Consider the following 18111-nt stretch of genomic DNA (forward strand, 5'->3'; position numbering starts at 1 on the left):
CAATCAGTATCGAGATTAGGAGTGAGATGTTCGGCATTCGTTTTCACACACCATGTCTTCAGGCTGGTGCAGGTTTACACTTAGAGTACCAAGTTTTCCTGGAAAATACTTCGCATGTATTTAGCTTTTGTAAAATTTGCAGTTGGAAAAGTAGATGAATATTCTCAAGTTGCTCCCAACATGCTTACAAGTTTTCCAGTGACAGAATCAAGTATCTGTTTGTTCAGTTCAGTTCAGTTCAGCCGCTCAGTTGTGTCCGACTCTGCGACCCCATGAATCGCAGCATGCCAGGCCTCCCTGTCCATCTCCCGGTGTTCACTCAAACTCATTTCCATCAAGTCGGTGACGCCATCCAGCCATCTAATCCTCTGTCGTCCCCTTCTCCTCCTGCCCCCAATCCCTCCCAGCATCAGGGTCTTTTCCAATGAGTCAGCTCTTCACAGGAGGAGGCCAAAGTACTGGAGCTTCAGCTTTAGCATCAGTCCTTTCAATGAACACCCAGGACTGATCTCCTTTAGAATGGACTCATTGGATCTCCTTGCAGTCCAAGGGACTCTCAAGAGTCTTCTCCAACACCACAGTTCAAAAGCATCAATTCTTCGGCGCTCAGCTTTCTTCACAGTCCAACTCTCACATCCATACATGACCACTGGAAAAACCATAGCCTTGACTAGACGGACCTTTGTTGGCAAAGTAATATCTCTGCTTTTGAATATGCTATCTAGGCTGATCATAACTTTCCTTTCAAGGAGTGAGTGTCTTTTAATTTCATGGCTGCAGTCACCATCTGCAGTGAGTTTGCAGCCCAAAAAAATAAAGCCTGACACTGTTTCCACTGTTTCCCCATCTATTTGCCATGAAGTGATGGGACCAGATGCCGTGATCTTCATTTTCTGAATGTTGAGCTTTAAGCCAACTTTTTCACTCTCCACTTTCACTTTCATCAAGAGGCTTTTTAGTTCCCCTTCACTTTCTGCCATAAGGGTGGTGTCATCTGCATATCTGAGGTTATTGATATTTCTTCCAGTAATCTAGATTCCAGTTTGTGCTTCATCCAGCCCAGTGTTTCTCATGATGTACTCTGTATATAAGTTAAATAAGCAGGGTAACAATACACAGCCTTGACGTACTCCTTTTCCTATTTGGGACCAGTCTGTTGTTCCATGTCCAGTTCTAACTGTTGCTTCCTGACCTGCATATAGGTTTCTCAAAAGGCAGATCAGGTGGTCTGGTAGTCCCATCTCTTTAAGAATTTTCCACAGTTTATTGTGATTCACACAGTCAAAGACTTTGGCATAGTCAATAAAGCAGAAATAGATGTTTTTCTGGAACTCTCTTGCTTTTTCCATGATCCAGCGGATGCTGGCAATTTGATCTCTGGTTCCTCTGCCTTTTCTAAAACCAGCTTGAACATCAGGAAGTTCACGGTTCACGTATTGGTGAAACCTGGCTTGGAGAATTTTGAGCATTACTTTACTAACATGTGAGATGAGTGCAATTGTGTGGTAGTTTGAGCATTCTCTGGCATTGCCTTTCTTTGGGATTGGAATGAAAACTGACCTTTTCCAGTCCTGTGGCCACTGCTGAGTTTTCCAAATTTGCTGGCAGATTGAGTGCAGCACTTTCACAGCATCATCTTTCAGGATTTGAAACAGCTCCACTGGAATTCCATCACCCCCACTAGCTTTGTTTGTAGTGATGCTTTCTAAGGCCCACTTGACTTCACATTCCAGGATGTCTGGCTCTAGGTGAGTGATCACACCATCGTGATTATCTGGGTCATGAAGATCTTTTTTGTACAGTTCTTCTGTGTATTCTTGCCACCTCTTCTTAATATCTTCTGCTTCTGTTAGGTCCATACCATTTCTGTCCTTTATCGAGCCCATCTTTGTATGAAATGTTCCCTTGGTATCTCTAATTTTCTTGAAGAGATCTCTAGTCTTTCCCATTCTGTTCTTTTCCTCTATTTCTTTGCATTGATTGCTGAGGAAGGCTTTCTTATCTCTCCTTGCTATTCTTTGGAACTCTGCATTCAGATGCTTATATCTTTCCTTTTCTCCTTTGCTTTTCTCTTCTCTTCGTTTCACACCCATTTTAAGGCCTCCCCAGACAGCCATTTTGCTTTCTTGCATTTCTTTTCCATGGGGATGGTCTTGATCCCTGCCTCCTGTACAATGTCACGAACCTCATTCCATAGTTCATCAGGCACTCTATCTATCAGATCTAGGCCCTTAAATCTATTTCTCACTTCCAGTGTATAATCATAAGGGATTTGATTTAAGTCATACCTGAATGGTCTAATGGTTTTCCCTACTTTCTTCAATTTAAGTGTGAATTTGGGAATAAGGAGTTCATGATCTGAGCCACAGTCAGCTCCTGGTCTTGTTTTTTCTGACTGTATAGAGCTTCTCCGATCTTTGGCTGCAAAGAATATAATCAGTCTGATTTTGGTGTTGACCATCTGGTGATGTCCATGTATAGAGTCTTCTCTTAGATTTTAATTAAAAGTCAATGGAACTTAAAATCTGGTTCCTTATTCACAGCAGCCACATGTCAAGCCCATGTCAAGCCCATGTCACCGGCCCAGTGTGGGTGGTGGCCGCCATGCTGGGTCACACGTGTAGGCTGCTGCTTTGTCACTCCCGTCATGAGACCCCGCAGACTGCAGCCCACCAGGCTCCTCTGTCCATGGGATTCTCCAGGCAAGAATACTGGAGTGGGGTGCCGTGCCCTCCTCCAGGGGACCTTCCCCACCCGGGGACTGAACCCAGGTCTCCCGGATCTCCTGCGTCTCCCACGCTGCAGGCGGGTTCTTTACAGCTGAGCCACCAGGGAAGCCCTCCATGGTGGACACATTTGTCAAAACTCATCACATGACACTGTTGAAGCCTGTATGTAAATTTTACCTAAAAACTATCTGGCTAATGATATGCCTGATGAAATATTTAAAGGTGAAATATGTTGATGTCATCAAATTTTGAAATGCATTAAGAAAAACGACTGATGCCTAGAGGAATAGATGGGTTCAGTTCAGTTCAGTTGCTCAGTTGTGTCTGACTCTGCGACCCCATGAATCGCAGCACGCCAGGCCTCCCTGTCCATCACCATCTCCCGGAGTTCACTCAGACTCACATCCATTGAGTCCGTGATACCATCCAGCCATCTCATCCTGGGTCGTCCCCTTCTCCTCCTGCCCCCAATCCCTCCCAGTATCAGACTCTTTTCCAATGAGTCAACTCTTCGCATGAGGTGGCCAAAGTACTGGAGCTTCAGCTTTAGCATCATTCCTTCCAAAGAAATCCCAAGGCTGATCTACTATAGAATGGACTCGTTGGATCTCCTTGCAGTCCAAGGGACTCTCAAGAGTCTTCTCCAACACCACAGTTCAAAAGCATCAATTCTTCGGCGCTCAGCTTTCTTCACAGTCCAACTCTCACATCCATACATGACCACAGGAAAAACTATAGCCTTGACTAAATGGACCTTATTCGGCAAAGTAATGTCTCTGCTTTTGAATATACTATCTAGGTTGATTATAACCTTTCTTCCAAGGAGTAAGCGTCTTTTAATTTCATGGCTGCAGTCACAATCTGCAGTGATTTCGGAGCCCCCCAAAAATAAAGTCTGACACTGTTTCCACTGTTTCCCCACCTATTTCCCATGAAGTGATGGGACCAGATGCCATGATCTTCATTTTCTGAATGTTGAGTTTTAAGCCAACTTTTTCGCTCTCCTCTTTCACTTTCATTAAGAGGCTTTTTAGTTCCTCTTCACTTTCTGCCATAAGGGTGGTGTCATCTGCATATCTGAGGCTGTTATTTCTCCCGGCAATCTTGATTCCAGCTTGTGTTTCCTCCAGCCCAGCGTTTCTCATGATGTCCTCTGCATATAAGTTAAATAAGCAGGGTGACAATATATAGCCTTGACGTACTCCTTTTCCTATTTGGAACCAGTCTGTTGTTCCAGTTCTAACTGTTGCTCCCTGACCTGCATACAGGTTTCTCAAGAGGCAGGCCGGGTGGTCTGGTATGCCCATCTCTCTCAGAATTTCCCACAGTTTATTGGGATCCACACAGGCAAAGGCAAGGAAAAGCAACGTAGCAAGACGGTCATGGCAGAGTCCGGTGGTGGACAAATGGGGCTCACTGGACAACTCTTCTAACTTGCATGAGTGTTTAAAAAGTCTAATGAAGTGTTGGGAGACAGAAAGACACAACATGTCTTCAACGAGCCATACCTACATGTAATCCCATCACTGAATCTGAAACGCATGATATTGACAAAAAGAAGCCAGATTCGGAAGAGAATCTATGAATGGCTGCTATTATATGAAATTTTTGGACTTCAGAGGCAAAGGATTTGCTTGAGGTCAGAATGTAGTTTATTCTTGGTAGAAGGGGGCTGACAACTGGGAGGTGTGTAAGGAGGGCTTCCGGGGTGCAGACAGAGTTCTCTCTTTTGTTAACTTGAGTGTGTTCACTTCATGAAAATTCATCATGCTTTTTGCACAATTTTTGCAGTTTTTGTTGATTTAAGGCCCACCTGCTCTTGATATCCTGCATGAGGAAAACCAATGTTCCTCTTTAAAACCACACACCCTGATTTAAAGGTTCACCAAGAGCAAGAGAGATTCTACCCTGGTCTCTGGCAGGTCACTGGGGACCAAGGACCAGGATGCTGGCAGCACTGTTCTGTATTTTAGGAACTTTCTCTCTGCGGTTCCTGACGACTTTGTAACATGCCGTGCAGAAAGCAAACTTATGTCTGCCTTCCTGCCCCGTCCAGGCGCATCCGTCAGCTGCATTCCTCGGCCCGCCACGACTCCGCTTTCTCCCGGGCTTGGCCCACGACTCCGCGTTCTCCTGTGCTTAGACCACGACTCTGCGTTCTCCTGTGTTTGGACCACCGCGGCATTCTTTCTTTCTACTTAGTTGCTTCATTTCTTGAGTGCCCTTCCCTGCAGGAGCTCCAGGAACTTTACTCAGAGAACTTAAAACACTTAGAACAGGACAGAAAGTTCTCCAGCTGTATCCGCGGGGAAATCAGATGGTGAGGGAAGGGAGAGAAGGGAGGGGTAAACTGAGGCAGCGGAGGGGGAGCTGGGGAAACTGCAGCATCCGCCGTGGGCAGACTAGAACCCAGAGCTCTCCGGACTGTGCCGGGTTTGCCCAGATTCTTAAGTTCACGATTCAGAAACACCCTTGGGTGGGAGAGCAGCAGACCCAGGGGGCCTGTGTCACAGCTCTGGGGGTAAATGATTAAACCGGTGACATCCAGAAGTCACAGTTTCCCCTCCAGGTGTTGGGTGTGCGAGCAAGAGTGGGGGATGGGCGGGCGGAGGGCGGACTCCGCCACCAGCCAGTGTCCAGGCAGGGTGGGTGTGTGCCGACCGGCCGGCCCCAGGAAGCTTCCAGAACTCCGGCTGAGGGAGGAAGGACCCCGGCGGTGCCCTGCTCCCCACTCTTCCGTGGGACCAGCCCTCCCTTCTCCACCCCAAATCGCAGCGATGCCTCTGGGAGGTCTTCGGAAGGGGCCTGTCGCCTGGACCGCCCGCCTTGAGCCCCGACATCCTCCACAGGGCGTCCCTTCCCACGGCCGCTCCTGGGCTCCGGGCCGGGGTCGGCAGCCTTGGGGTCGCGGCTGTGTGGGGGCTGAGGCCCAGGCGGCGGTCCAGCCTCTCCGACCGGGGTGGAGGGGACAGGGCGGCCCCAGACCTGCGGTGGGGCGGGTGCGGGGGTCTCCTGGCAGCCCCCGGGGCCCAGGGCCCACCCTGCACCCCCTCGCGCCCTCCTACCCCGGCGGCACCCAGGCCCGGCCCCTCCCCCTCTTCCTTATCTCTTTTCTAACCTTTTGCATTTTTTTAAGTCTCATTTCCTGTCGGGTTTTGCATTTCCCTCCCCCTTCCAGCCTATGACACACTTTCTCTCCTTTTTTCTCCCTTTTGCGTCCCTTGGCCTCCGAACTCCTGCCTGGGTGGCGCGCAGCACCCCCTTGGCCCTGCAGCCCCTGGGCCGGCTGCGCCCCTCGGACGGTCCGGGCGGCGGGGCCCGGGGCCCCGGGAGGAAGCCGGCGGCCTGCGCGGAGGAGGCGCCGCGGCTGGCAGAGCATGAGCGGCCCAGGTAGGCGCGGCGGACGCGGGGGTGGGGACCCGGGTTGGGGACGGTGCGGAGGAGGGGGGCCGGGAGCCACCCTGGGGCGGCGGCCGGTCCAGGTCGGGGGCGCTGTCGAGGTGGGGGTGGGCGCCGCGGGGGTCCGGAGTGGCTAGCCTTCTCACCCCTCTGCTCCATCTCCACCTCCCTCCGCCCTCCGAAAACTTTTCTTTCTTCCACTTTATCTGGCCTCTGGGTTTCTCTGGACCGTCGGTCTCTGACTGGCCCCGCCTGGCGACGTCCCCCCACCCCCCACCCCGGCCCCCGCCCCTCCGAGAACAGAGGGATGAAAGTGGTCGGGGGCATTGGGCTGGCCGGGCGCCCTGGGGGTCCCAGAGGGAGGAAAAGCCTTTTCTAAGGCCTTAAAGGACAGGAAGTCTCCAGACCACAGCCAGGCCTGACTCGCAGGCTCCTGAGAAGGTGGGGCCCCGGGGAGGGGAGCGCGGGGAGCGAGGTGGGGCCCAGGCGCCCCCGCAGAGCCAGGATGGGTCCCTGGAGGCCTTGCGCCTGGAGTACCCGCCTCCCGGACACCGACCGCCCCAGGGCGCTGAACGGGCTGGAAAGCCGCCCCGCATCACCCCCCAGATCCCCGCCCGCCAGGCTGTTCTGAACCCTCCCTGGCGGGGAGAAGGGTTCTCTGGGGGAGATAGTTTTGGCGCAGGGAGCGGAGCCTGCTTGCTTGCGTCTGGGCTCCCAGCTTCCTGACACCTGCTGGGCGAAGTGTGAGCAGGGGGCGGTTGGCTCAGACCTGGTCTTGGACCAAACCCATCTCTGCCCAGCCTCTGATCTGTAGTAGGAAAAGACCCCTCCTAACGTTTGCCGCCTCTCCTGAAGGTGTAAGGCTGCTGTCCCTGCCCAGGAAGGAAAGACACACTGGTCCAGCCCCAGACAGTTAGTGGGCGCCTCCCCTGTGGTTAATGAGCACCCGAAATCTCAAGCCCTGGGTTAATGCTGGGGCAGGAATTTAGCTAAAATGCTGCCCTCTGTCTTTGCCCCGAGTCTGCACTTCCCTCCACCCCCAAGGCCAGGTAAAGAAGCGACGGTCGTAGTTTGGGCTGTGGGCCTGGCTGACCAGCGGGCAAAGGGAGCCTGGGACTCAGCCTCCCCCATCCCGGGCAAAATGGTTTGGCTGTCTGTGCGTTTTAATTAGCACCCGGATCAAAAAGGAAGTCTGGTGGCCCCCCAGCCCCGAGCCGGTTCCTTTGTGTGATTTTTTTTTTTTAATTGTGGTAACATACACATGACAGGAACTTTGCAGTCTTAACCACTTTTAAGTACAGTTCAAGGGTAATAAGTGCCTTCACACTGTGGTACAGCCATCACCACCATCATGTCCAGAACTTTCTATCTTCCCAAACTGAGACTCTGGTCCCTTTAAACACGAATCCCCCATCGCCCTCCTCCAGCCCCAGGTACCCACCCTTCTACTTCTGGCCTCTCTGAATCTGACTCCTGGGGAGCTGGGGGCTCCATGTAAGTGGAGTCCCACAGTGTTTGTCCTTTAGTTCACTGAGCATCGTGTCCTCAAGGTTCCTCCATGTGGTAGCAGGTGTCAGGGTTTCTTTCCTTCTTGCTGCTAAGCCGCTCCAGTTGTGTCCGACTCTGTGTGACCCCATAGACGGCAGCCCATCAGGCTCCTCTGTCCCTGGAATTCTCCAGGCAAGAACACTGGAGTTGGTTGCCATTTCCTTCTCCAATGCATGGAAGTTTAAAGTGAAAGGGAAGTCGCTTAGTCATGTCTGACTCTTAGCGACCCCACGGACTGCAGCCCACCAGGCTCTTCAGTCCATGGAAGTTTCCAGGCAACAGTACTGGAGTGGGTTGCCAGTGCCTTCTCCGTCTTTCCTTCTTCAGGCTGAATAATACTCCATAGTAGGCATGGACCCCGTGTTGTTTATCCATGAATCCTTTACGTGATCTTTTAAAACGACTTGTAAACCTAACTCTTGTTCTCAAGGTGATGGCCCTGGATTGAATCAGTCAGTGGGCACCTTTCGGAACACAGCAGAAGCAAGGTGGAACCCAGATGTCCCTCTCTAAGTAGTTCAGGCCATATGGTTGTGTTGCCGTGCCCAGGGGCTGGTGGAGACTCAGACTAGAGGGTGGTGGGTGGCGGAGGTCGAGCGTGGGGCCCCCCCGGGAATCAGTGGAAGGTTCAGGCCGAGACAGCACTGGTGGGTCCCGACTCCCTTGTCCATCTTCCAACATGCATTTCTCCACCCTCCCGATGGAAGCCTTGCTTTGCGGGACTGGAGGCTGTTTCTGGCTCGGTGATCATGGCGCTTCATGCATGAAAAGCCACATCGAGTCCAGTGTTCAGATGATTATGATGGAAAGGGACCCAAGGCTAATAAACGGAGCTCCTCCTGCCAGTTTAAAGCTGCTGTCCGGCCCCTCTTGCTTTGCCCTACCCTTGGCCTTGAAGACAGTGCACCCTGGCAGTCGGGATGATGGTGAGGTCCCACAGGGGTCAGATGCCCAGATGACCACCCCAACACTGAGTGTGACCAGATCTGTGAAACGTGTGTTAAAAAGAAGTCAGGTCAGTGACTACGCTGGCAGTCCAGTGGTTAAGACCCTGCACTTCCACCGTAGGGCATTGGTTCAGGTTAGATACCTGATGAGGAAACTGAGATCCCACGTGCCCTGCAGCCAAAAATTTAAAAGTTCAAAAATTTCTGAAAGAATCAGATAGAGTGGGGAGGCAACAGGAGGTCCACGGTCCACCTTCTGTGTCGGGGGCCTAGTGGCAGGTGGGAAGGAGCCTCGGGCTGCGGCCCAGACGTGGCTCCCAGTCATGACTGCCCACCTGTGCCAGCCGGCCATCACTTCAGCAATCTGGGAATCATTTCTTCCCGATGAAATCAGGGTATTCATAGTGATTATTTTCAGGCCTGTCAGCTACACCAAGCATAAAATGAGAAAGCGCGAGATGTACATACGACTAGCTTTGCCGTTTTATTCCTGAGAGTCAAGGGGGATGAGAGGATGGGTGCTGAGGTCAGGGCCTGGGGGTGGAGTGTGGCTTCCCCCGCCCGTGCTGGGTGGACCCCCTTCCTTGGTCTCCTGGTCCGCAGTCCCCATCTTGCAGGACAGCCATGAGCATGGAAGGAGATCTACCCTGTAGACACGCTGCGTTATCCAGTAAGTGTAGAACATTCTGTCCATGGAATTCTCCAGGCAAGAATACTGAGAGGGTAGCCTTTCCCTTCTCCAGGGGCACCTTCCTGACCCAGGGAGCAAACCTGGGTCTCCTGGGTTGCAGGCAGATTCTTTACTGTCTGAGCCACCTGGAGAAACCCTAGAACATTTTGAATGGATTTAAATATGGAAACAGAAAGAAAAAGAAATGACAGCTGTCAAGGAAGCCCCTTGAAATGCTTTTCTGCTCAAGAAAAGTTGCATCAGCGGATTCTCAGCCACTCTGCTCGGGAAGAACAGGGCTTGTGGGCATTAAATGCAAAGAACACGCGCAAGCAGCGTCCCCCGAAGCCCCCTTGAGCAGCTCCTGCCTGTGGGTCGGTGGTTTTACTGGGCTGGCTGTCTTCAGCAGGGCAGCCCCCTCGGTTGCGATTTGTGCAGGGCCCCGAGGTTCTAATAACTGCTGTCACGTTGCTGTGATGGTCGAGCGCCGAGAGCTGGTGAAGTTTCTCTGTTCCTGCCTTCTCTGGTGCGCGCTCTTTCCCGGTCCAGCCCTGCGGTCCAGCTCCGCAAGCTCATCTCTTCCGTCGCGGTCCTCTGGTCCCCCCCAGTCCTGGCTGACGGATGAGCCAGAGCGAGGCCTCCGTTCTCCCTGGGGGGTTTCTTTGTCGAGGCCGTGACCTTCCTTCTCATCCCACACCCACCTCTGGACCGTGCGTCCTTGCGCTCTGGAGCGCCAGGGGCGAGGCGGGGCCCCGAGCTCTGTCCACGCAGCTCCCAGCCTGCAGGTGCCCCTGCAGCACCCGCCGGACTGCTGTGTACCGGCAGCGCCCTCCCGGGTGCTGGTCCGGCCTCTCGCTGGAGGCCGGACCCTCCAGGGGAAAGATCCAGGGACATGGAGCTGGCAGAAAGGGCGTCTGTTCCGGGTCTGCCGCACACTAGCTGCGTGACCTCGGGGAAGTCACTGAGCGTCTCTGAGCCTCAGCTGCCGTGTGTGCAGACTGGGGGTGGAAGTACCACCCCTAAATTAACATAGACCAGAGTGTTTCCGAATAAGAGTGCTTCTGCTTTTAAAGGCTCACCTGTGACTTGGCTATTTCTGACAGAGTCACGGGTGGGCGGTACAGCAGAGTGAAGAATTTAACCCAAAACTGAACTCTCGTCGGACAGATCTGTTCCCTTAATCTACAGAGAACGCTCAGAAAAAATCAGGGAGGTGCAGGAATCAGCAGACTTCTTCTGTAAAGGCCCAGGTAGTAAATATCTGAGGCTCTGACAGCCAGAAGGTCCCCGTGGAAATGGCTCAGCGTTGTCCTTGTCCTGTGGCCAGTGGGGTGGGGTGGACAGTCCGGCACGGGGCGGGGCACTCCATTGTAGTTTGCTGACTTCAGAATTAGGGAACTGGACCCAAGAGAAAAATGCTTGAAGGGTGTGAACAAACAGAACGTGAACAGACCAATCAATTTACAATGAATAAATGCAAACTAATACAACAGAGATACACCTTTTTTCACTGTCGGACTGGCAAAGATTAAAAAACTTGAAAGGGGAAGCAGGCGAGTCTAATGGACTGTGGATTAGACAATGTTTACTAACATGGTAAGTGAATAAACCCAAAAATTCCACTTCTAAAACATTATCTCACACATAGATGTGTCCATCTTTTTCTTGCATGCAGGTGTTAATTGTACCATCGTTTGTAATGGGGAAAAGTTTGAAACCACACAGATGCTCTTCAAAAGCAAAGTCCATCCATACAGTGGAATTCTGTGAGGCCAGGAATGAGATGGGGGCATAAGAGGTTTTTCTAGGAAAAAAAAAAAAACAAAAACGAAACAATAGCACGTAGAAGAAACTGCATGGGACAAAAAAAAAATTTTTTTTCCGTTAATTACACCTAGACGCATCTTGGTGAGATTTCAGAACTCCAAGGATAAGAAGAAAATCCCCAAAGACTTTATAAAGAGTAAGGAGTAGGTCACCTATAAAAGCTAAAGTAAAATCAGTGTTGTGTCAGCACGGCTGAAGGCAGAGAGGCAGTGACTTCAGGGAATTGGTTTTGGAAAGTCAAACTATTAGACTAAAAACCAAAACAAAAAGAACATAAGAAAAAGAGAAAGAAACTGCTCTGGTGGGACGTCTGGGGGATGGGGGTTGGGGGGATGGAGGGGAAAATTCTAGTTTTCATTTTGTGTCCTTTTCTTGGCTTGTTTTTACCTTAGCAACTGTTATCCTTCTGACTAAGGAAATAAGAAGGAAAAGCCGTGTTTGGAAGAGACAGGAAGGGTTGGTGTCCCGCCCTGCTCTGTCCAGCTGATCTAGCCCTCCTGGTTCCCACCTGGATGGGCTTCAGGGAGAAACTGCCTCAGAATTCTCATTTCTGTTGTGTCACAGGAAGGGAAATCAGAGGGCCTCCCCGGCCCTGTTGAAAGGCAAAATTGATCGGTTTAAAAAAAAAGGATTCGTTTTCTATAAAGGCATAGCATGCACATAGTCCCTGTGGATGGTGCTGCACACACACCCACGTAGCTGGTTACCCAGATCAAGACTCGGGTTCTTTCCAGGCCTGGTGGGTGGCAGGGGCCTCCTCATTCTCCTTCCCAGTTGCTAAGCCCCCAGCCCCTTGCCTGTCCTTGACTGCCACACACGTGGTCTCACACAGAGAGCTCTGGTGTCTCAGCTTGATTCACCCGTGTGTGTAGCAGTCCTTGGGTTTTTCCTCCCTGCGTGGTATTACACTGTGAGTGTTCACCACAATTGTGTGTCCCTCCTGCCGTGGACGAACCTGTCTGTTGTGTGCAGCTCTGGGCTACGGTGAGAGGTCCTATGAACACTCTTGGAGAAGCTTGGTGGTGATGACCCACTTTTTTTTGTTTTTTTCACCTGAAGTCAAACAGAACCCTTGAGCTGGCGTTACTGGAGGTGCAGCAAGTTGTCATGTCGGTAGTTGAATGCTGATGTGAAGTAAAACCTTGTTTTATTGACATTGGTGCTTTGTTCCTTGCCTCTGAGTAAGGATTCGGTCTTTCACGGAAGTTTTCTAAGAAGAAATGGCCTTTAAAAAAGGGATTCCAGTGGAGTTGGTTGGGGAGAGGGCGGAACGGGCGGTTGAATAATAACGATACTTCGCCCGTCTCTCTGAGTCCCCTGGCTTTGGTTCTCAGATGCTTTTCAAAACCAGCTTGTGAATCTGCATGGCGCCTGGGGGTGCCGCGTAGCAGAGGGTAGCAGGCAGCAGAGACGCATGGAGATTCCCGATTCCTCGGGGAGTGTTCTGCAGCCTCCACAGTCCTGCGTTCCGTTCTCTCCGGGGAGGTTTTCTCACGGGTCCTGGAGTCACGTGGGTTCCGGGCCTGGGGAGGTTTGCGGTTGTGAAGGAAAGGGGCCTGGCGGGGAGAGGGCGGTTTCCTCCAGCCGCTCCAAGTGGGGGAGAGCCCCCCCACAACTGTGCCAAGCGGAGGGCTGCTCCTGAGGAATGGGCCAGCCTCTTTCCCCTCAATTTTGTGTTGAGACAGTCCACGATCAAGGCGTGGGCAGGGCTGGCGCCTCCCGAGGCCTCTCCTGGGCGTGCAGGTGGCCCCATCCTCGCTGTGTCCTTGCCTGGCCCCCGCTGTGTGCGTGCCCCCCGGTGTATCTCTGTGTCCCCTCTCCTCTTCTCACAGGACGCCAGCCCCGCTGGCTTCACCCCAACGGCCTCATTCTAACTTACTCTTCAAGGGCTGAACCTCCACCTGCAGGTGGTGGGGTTGGGGCTCCACCATACGAATGTGCGGGGACATGACTCGGCCTTGCACACCTTTGCCGAAGGTCTGTGAGAGTGTCGTCTGCACTGTCCGTCCCCAGTCCCCGACCCCTTGTTCGGTCCTGGACCCGCTTCTGTCAGGCTTTTGCCCGCAGCCCTGAGTTTAAGGAGCCCTGACCAAGCTCTCGCAAGCCCAGGCCCGCTCGTCGTCCTCGTGGGGCCTGAAGACCTCGCCCAGGCTGGCCGCTGGTTCGGCCGCTCCGTCCCTCCTGGGAGCGCGGCGTCAGTTCCCTGCCTCGGCTTTCTCCTGCCTTCCTGGCCGCTCTTCCCCAGTCTCTCCGAAAGCCTCCGTGTCCCCTGACCTCTGAGGTCAAAGGGCTCAGCCGCTCCCTCGGGGCTCCTCCCTGGTGGTCTCAGGCAGACTCAGGGCTTGAGAGCCATCTCTGCTCACATCCCAGGTTTATCCCTCCCGCCGGGCCTCCCCCGCTGAATGCTGGACTTTGGTAGCCAGCGGTCCTGACTGCCCAGACGTGGAGTCGACCCACAGCTGAACTTCGGAGCCTTCCATCCTTAAGTCCTCTCTGCCGTGCGGCCGAGTGCTCAGGCCTGAAAACCTGGGGGTGGTCCTCGGTTCCCCCATTGGGATTAGGAGTGTGTCCACTTGCTCAGCACAGAGGACCCAGGTGCTCTGGCTGGGTCCCCGAGATGGTCACTCCCAGGCCTTCCTGCTGCACCTCTCAGGGGCGACTTGTTCCCCCAGCCAGTGGGGCCACACCGTGATGTGCTGGGGAGACCCCTGGGCTCAGAAGAGGGAGGCGAGACTTGGGTCCTGGGCCACCAACCCACTGGGCCATCTTGGCCAAGTCCTTTCTCCCCTCCGGGCTCAGTTTCCTCACCTGTGAGAGAGGAGACAGGGCCTAGGACAACCAATGGGTTTCACCTTGAGGGCGAGCTCCGGGCAACGAATACTGGCTTGCTTGAGAAAGCGCTCCCCCCACCACCACCCCCCAGCTCTGCGGAAGAGAGTAGCTCTGTGATCGACTGCCCGTGTCTGCTGTGGGTGTGAAACTGCCTATTGGAGCCAGGGGCGCCCCCATTAGTCACTCCTGCCCCTGCTCCCCTAGACCGGGAACCGCCAGCTTTAAAAACCTGTGATCACGCCGTGCGTGACCTTGAGCAAATCACTTCCCTGTCCCAAGACTTTGTTTCTTCACCAGCAAGATGGAGACAAATAACCCCTGCCTTCCTACCGCACAAAATCGCTCTGAGGAGTGGATGAGATAGTCGGTGAAAAATGGCTTGGAAAATAACAGACCGCTATATAAATGCAAGGTTTCATTGTTATTAATTGACCTCCCCCAGACCATCTTCCCCGGCTGGGCGAAAAGCCTTTGCTTTCGTTTTTGCTCCCCCTTGGGCAAGAGAGCGCCATTTGGATTTTCCTGGTGATGCTGAGAAAGGGGATTAATATGAACACTGGGTGTGGGGGTGTGCTCTTGCTGTGCCTGGGAGACCAATGCATCTTTCACAGCCTCCCTGCAGGTGAAACCAAGAGGCCTCCTCTGGAACCTTTCAGCGGCTTGGTGTCTGCATCTTAGCGCCCCACCACGCTGTGACACTTCTGCAGGACGGGCATGGAAAAACCTTCCCTGAGTAAATTTTTGTCTCCCTCGAGGGTTCATCCTTATTATCCAAATCTCTGGAGTTAAATTAATTCTCCAGTTGGGCAGTCGGGAGCGGGGGGTCTCCCCAGAGTGCCACCGAGGGTGGCTCTGCTTCATTTCTGGAGGAGGCACGTGGCCTGCGGCCTGTCGGGATCCAGTGGAGAATCCAGATATATCTCTTTCTGTTCCCTGATGAAAACCGCATCCCTCCCCTCAATCCGCAAGCCTCCCCTCTTTCACCTTGAATGTTGTTAATGCCCCATGTTTTCTGCCAGAATCCCAAACAGAGTCTCTGTTTGCAGCTTCCCAGAGACCCAGGGGAGCCATCTGTTCTTACATTATTTGGTTTAAGCAAAGCTTCAGGGCATATCTTCTTGCCAGTGGTGTATCCCGAGTCGGATTCACTACGCAGGCTCTTATTTATTGGCGAGTGTGTTTTATTGGAATGCATTTCATTTCCTTCTGTCTTTTACTTTGGGCTTCCTCCTGCACCTTTTGTCGTGAACAGTGTTTGGTGCGGTGTGAAATGAGAAGCATTCAGAACTCTTTCTGAGCCATAAAGTTTTGATTTTTTTTTTCTGGTCTGATTCTTTTTTTTTTTTTTTAGTGGCAGAAAAATAAAGGACTCGCGTTTCCGGTAGGCCTGGAAACAGTGAATCAGATTTTTGTTTTGTTTAAAACTTGAGAACCTCAGGCAGGGGTTGAGAGTCACTGGATGGAGCTGAATGCTGTGTTTCGGGGTTTAGGCTGACATCCCTTCCCCATGGGCCATTTCTCGGGAGAGGGGGTGGCCACCCACGGAGGCTGACTTGAGACGGGCCAGAAGGGCTGCCTGAGTCACAGCTGCCCTGGGCCGAGCGGGCACTTCCTCCCTCGCCTGTTGTGCTCCGTGAGGCGTTTGTGATTCAATGCCTGGCGTTAATCACAGACTCACGGGTGCAGTTGAGTGTGAACTCTGCCTCTCCCAGCAGGCGACCTTGGACAAGTCACTGAAGCCATCGGGGAAATGGAAGTAAGACAGCACACTTCCCACAAGAAGGCAGACGACGTAGCATCTACCAGACGCCGTGGGGCGGGCCCAACGTCCAGGCAGGCTCGGTCGGGACAGGTGTGCGTTCACGATCCAGGCGCGCCCTGCTCATAGGCTGGGCGCCCTGGAGCAGGCTCTGAAGGGCCCCCGGGAAACCTACAGTCTAGCATGAGCCATTTACTCTCATTCCTTGCCTGACCCCTGTGCGTTAATACTCACTACTACCGTTATCCAGTATGCACCTTAAGAGGTAGCCAGCACCCACCACTCTCAGGCAGCCCGCAAGGTGCCAGGGATAAAAAGGCGTAAAGGCGGGGCTCCCCTCCCCTCAAGCCTGTGGTCTGGTGAGGAGGCAGTCACCTGGGAGATAAAAGAGGCCCTCCTTGAGGACAGGTGGGAGAGAGCCGGACACCCGGCTCTGCCCGAGGGAGACAGAGTGACCTCCAGGGCCGACCGAAGCCGAAATGAGACTTGGGAAACCGCAAGGCTTTTTGCAGGCAGAGAAGCGTGGAGGGCCCTCCGCGCAGAGAAATGGAGGTGGGATGAGTGTCGGCATTGGCAAAAAGACAGGAAGGCGTGGGGTCGGGGAGGAGAGGCCCCCGAGAGCCCCGGAAGCTGTGCCAAGGAGGCAGATGCTGTCCTGTGGGCGCGGGCCAGCTGCTGGGGCGATGGGGCCGTGGCCGGCAGCCAGGATGGATGCGCACGTTCGAAAGATCACAAACAGCGGTGCTGAGAACAGATGGGAGACTCGGGGCAAGAGGCAGGGAGGGCCCCTCTGCTGGGACGCAGGCCAGGATGAGCTGTATCTTTATTGTAAATAAACTTTGCATGGAAGCATAACAATCATACAAGAGGCACGCACAGATCCCAAATGCAGCAGGACCAGTTTTCGCAACGTGAATGCGCCGTCTCCAGCGCCCAGACCAAAAAACAGTGTGGCCAGTTGAAAATCAGTATTTCAATGGAAACTAGTAATGGGTTTTATTAGTAGGCGTATATCCCCAGTACTACATGGGACATTCACGTTCTTCAAAATGTTTATTTATTCAAGATACAAGTCGAGCTGGGCGCCCTGTATTTTATCTGACAACCCTGGCTTCATCCACGTTGTTGCAAGCGGCAGTTCGCAACATGTTTGTATTGCCAGTAAGAGTCTGTTTGATGACTGTTTCACGTATTGTTAAGACCACCACTGATGGATACCTGGGTGGCTTCCAGCTTGGGGCCGTCAGGAATAAGGCTGCTCCGAGCATTCTTATACTGACCTTTTGGAGACATGTGCTTTAATTTCCACCCAAGAGTGGACCTCCTGGGTCTTAGACTCTGTTCATGTTGAGCTCTAGTAAATACCGCCAAATCGTTTCCCCCGAATGTTGTTGCAGACTGCACCCCACCTCGGTAACGAATGGGGGTTCCAGTGGGTGCACATCCCTTCTCACAGCGTCTCACAGACACAGCGTTGCCTGCCTCTTCATGTTAGCAGTTCCGACCAGTGTGCAGTCAAAACCTATCGTTGGTGTGGTTTTGATTTGCGTTTCATTTATGACTGAGTCGAATGCTGTTTCGCGTGTTGATCAGCCGTTTGGCTGTCCTCCTCTGTGGACTGTCTGGTCTAGTGTTTTGCCTGTTTCCCTATCGGCGTGTCTTTTTCTTATTGAGCTGGAGTGGTTCTTTATATACGACCGGTAGGTGTCCTCTGACAGATGTGTGTCTTGCAGAGAGCTTCCCTCAGTTTGCAGCTTGCCCTTCCACTCTTAGTATGGGTCTGCTGATGAACGCAGGCTTTTAATTTTACTACCGTCCAATTCATGTGGGCTTCTTCCCTATGTTTCCCTCTCTTTTGAGTCCTGTTGGAGACATGCCTCAGTAGTTTATCCAGTCTTACTACATTTCCTAACGTGGCTACTGCGAGGAGATCAAACCAGTCAATCCGAAAGGAAAGCAACTCTGAATATTGATTGGAAGGACTGATGCTGAAGCTGAAACTCCAATACTTTGGCCACCTGATGTGAAGAGCCGACACGTTGGAGAAGACCCCGATGCTGGGAAAGATTGAGGGCAAGAGGAGAAGGGAATGACAGAGGATGAGATGATTGGATGGCATCACCGACTCAACGGACATGAATTCAAACAAGCTCCGGGAGATGGTGAAGGACACGGAAGCCTAGGCTATTGCAGACCATGGGGTCGCAAAAGAGTCAGACGTGATTTAGCAACCTAACAACAACTTAAAAATTAAAGTTATATGTGTAGTTCAAAAAGAGAGAGAGAGATATGCTTACCGCAGGGTGTGTGTTCACTCCTAAAAGCTTTGCTGTTTCATCTTTCACATTTAAATCTGTAATACAGCTAGAATGGATTTTTCCTTTAATAAAGGATCATTTA

At 52.6% G+C, this 18111-nt stretch overlaps 1 protein-coding gene across 2 annotated transcripts in view; it reads left to right on the top strand.

The window, feature by feature from the left end:
* CARD11 (caspase recruitment domain family member 11) overlaps positions 5385 to 18111 on the top strand; it is a 104844-nt gene continuing 92117 nt past the window's right edge. For both annotated transcript variants that reach the window (XM_018040866.1, XM_018040869.1), the window contains exon 1: positions 5385 to 6119. The gene's annotated coding sequence lies outside the window, so the exon portion shown is untranslated. The remainder of the gene's footprint in view (positions 6120 to 18111) is intronic.

The sequence above is a fragment of the Capra hircus genome, chromosome 25, assembly GCF_001704415.2.
Source record: "Capra hircus breed San Clemente chromosome 25, ASM170441v1, whole genome shotgun sequence".
In the NCBI taxonomy this organism is placed as follows: domain Eukaryota; kingdom Metazoa; phylum Chordata; class Mammalia; order Artiodactyla; family Bovidae; genus Capra; species Capra hircus.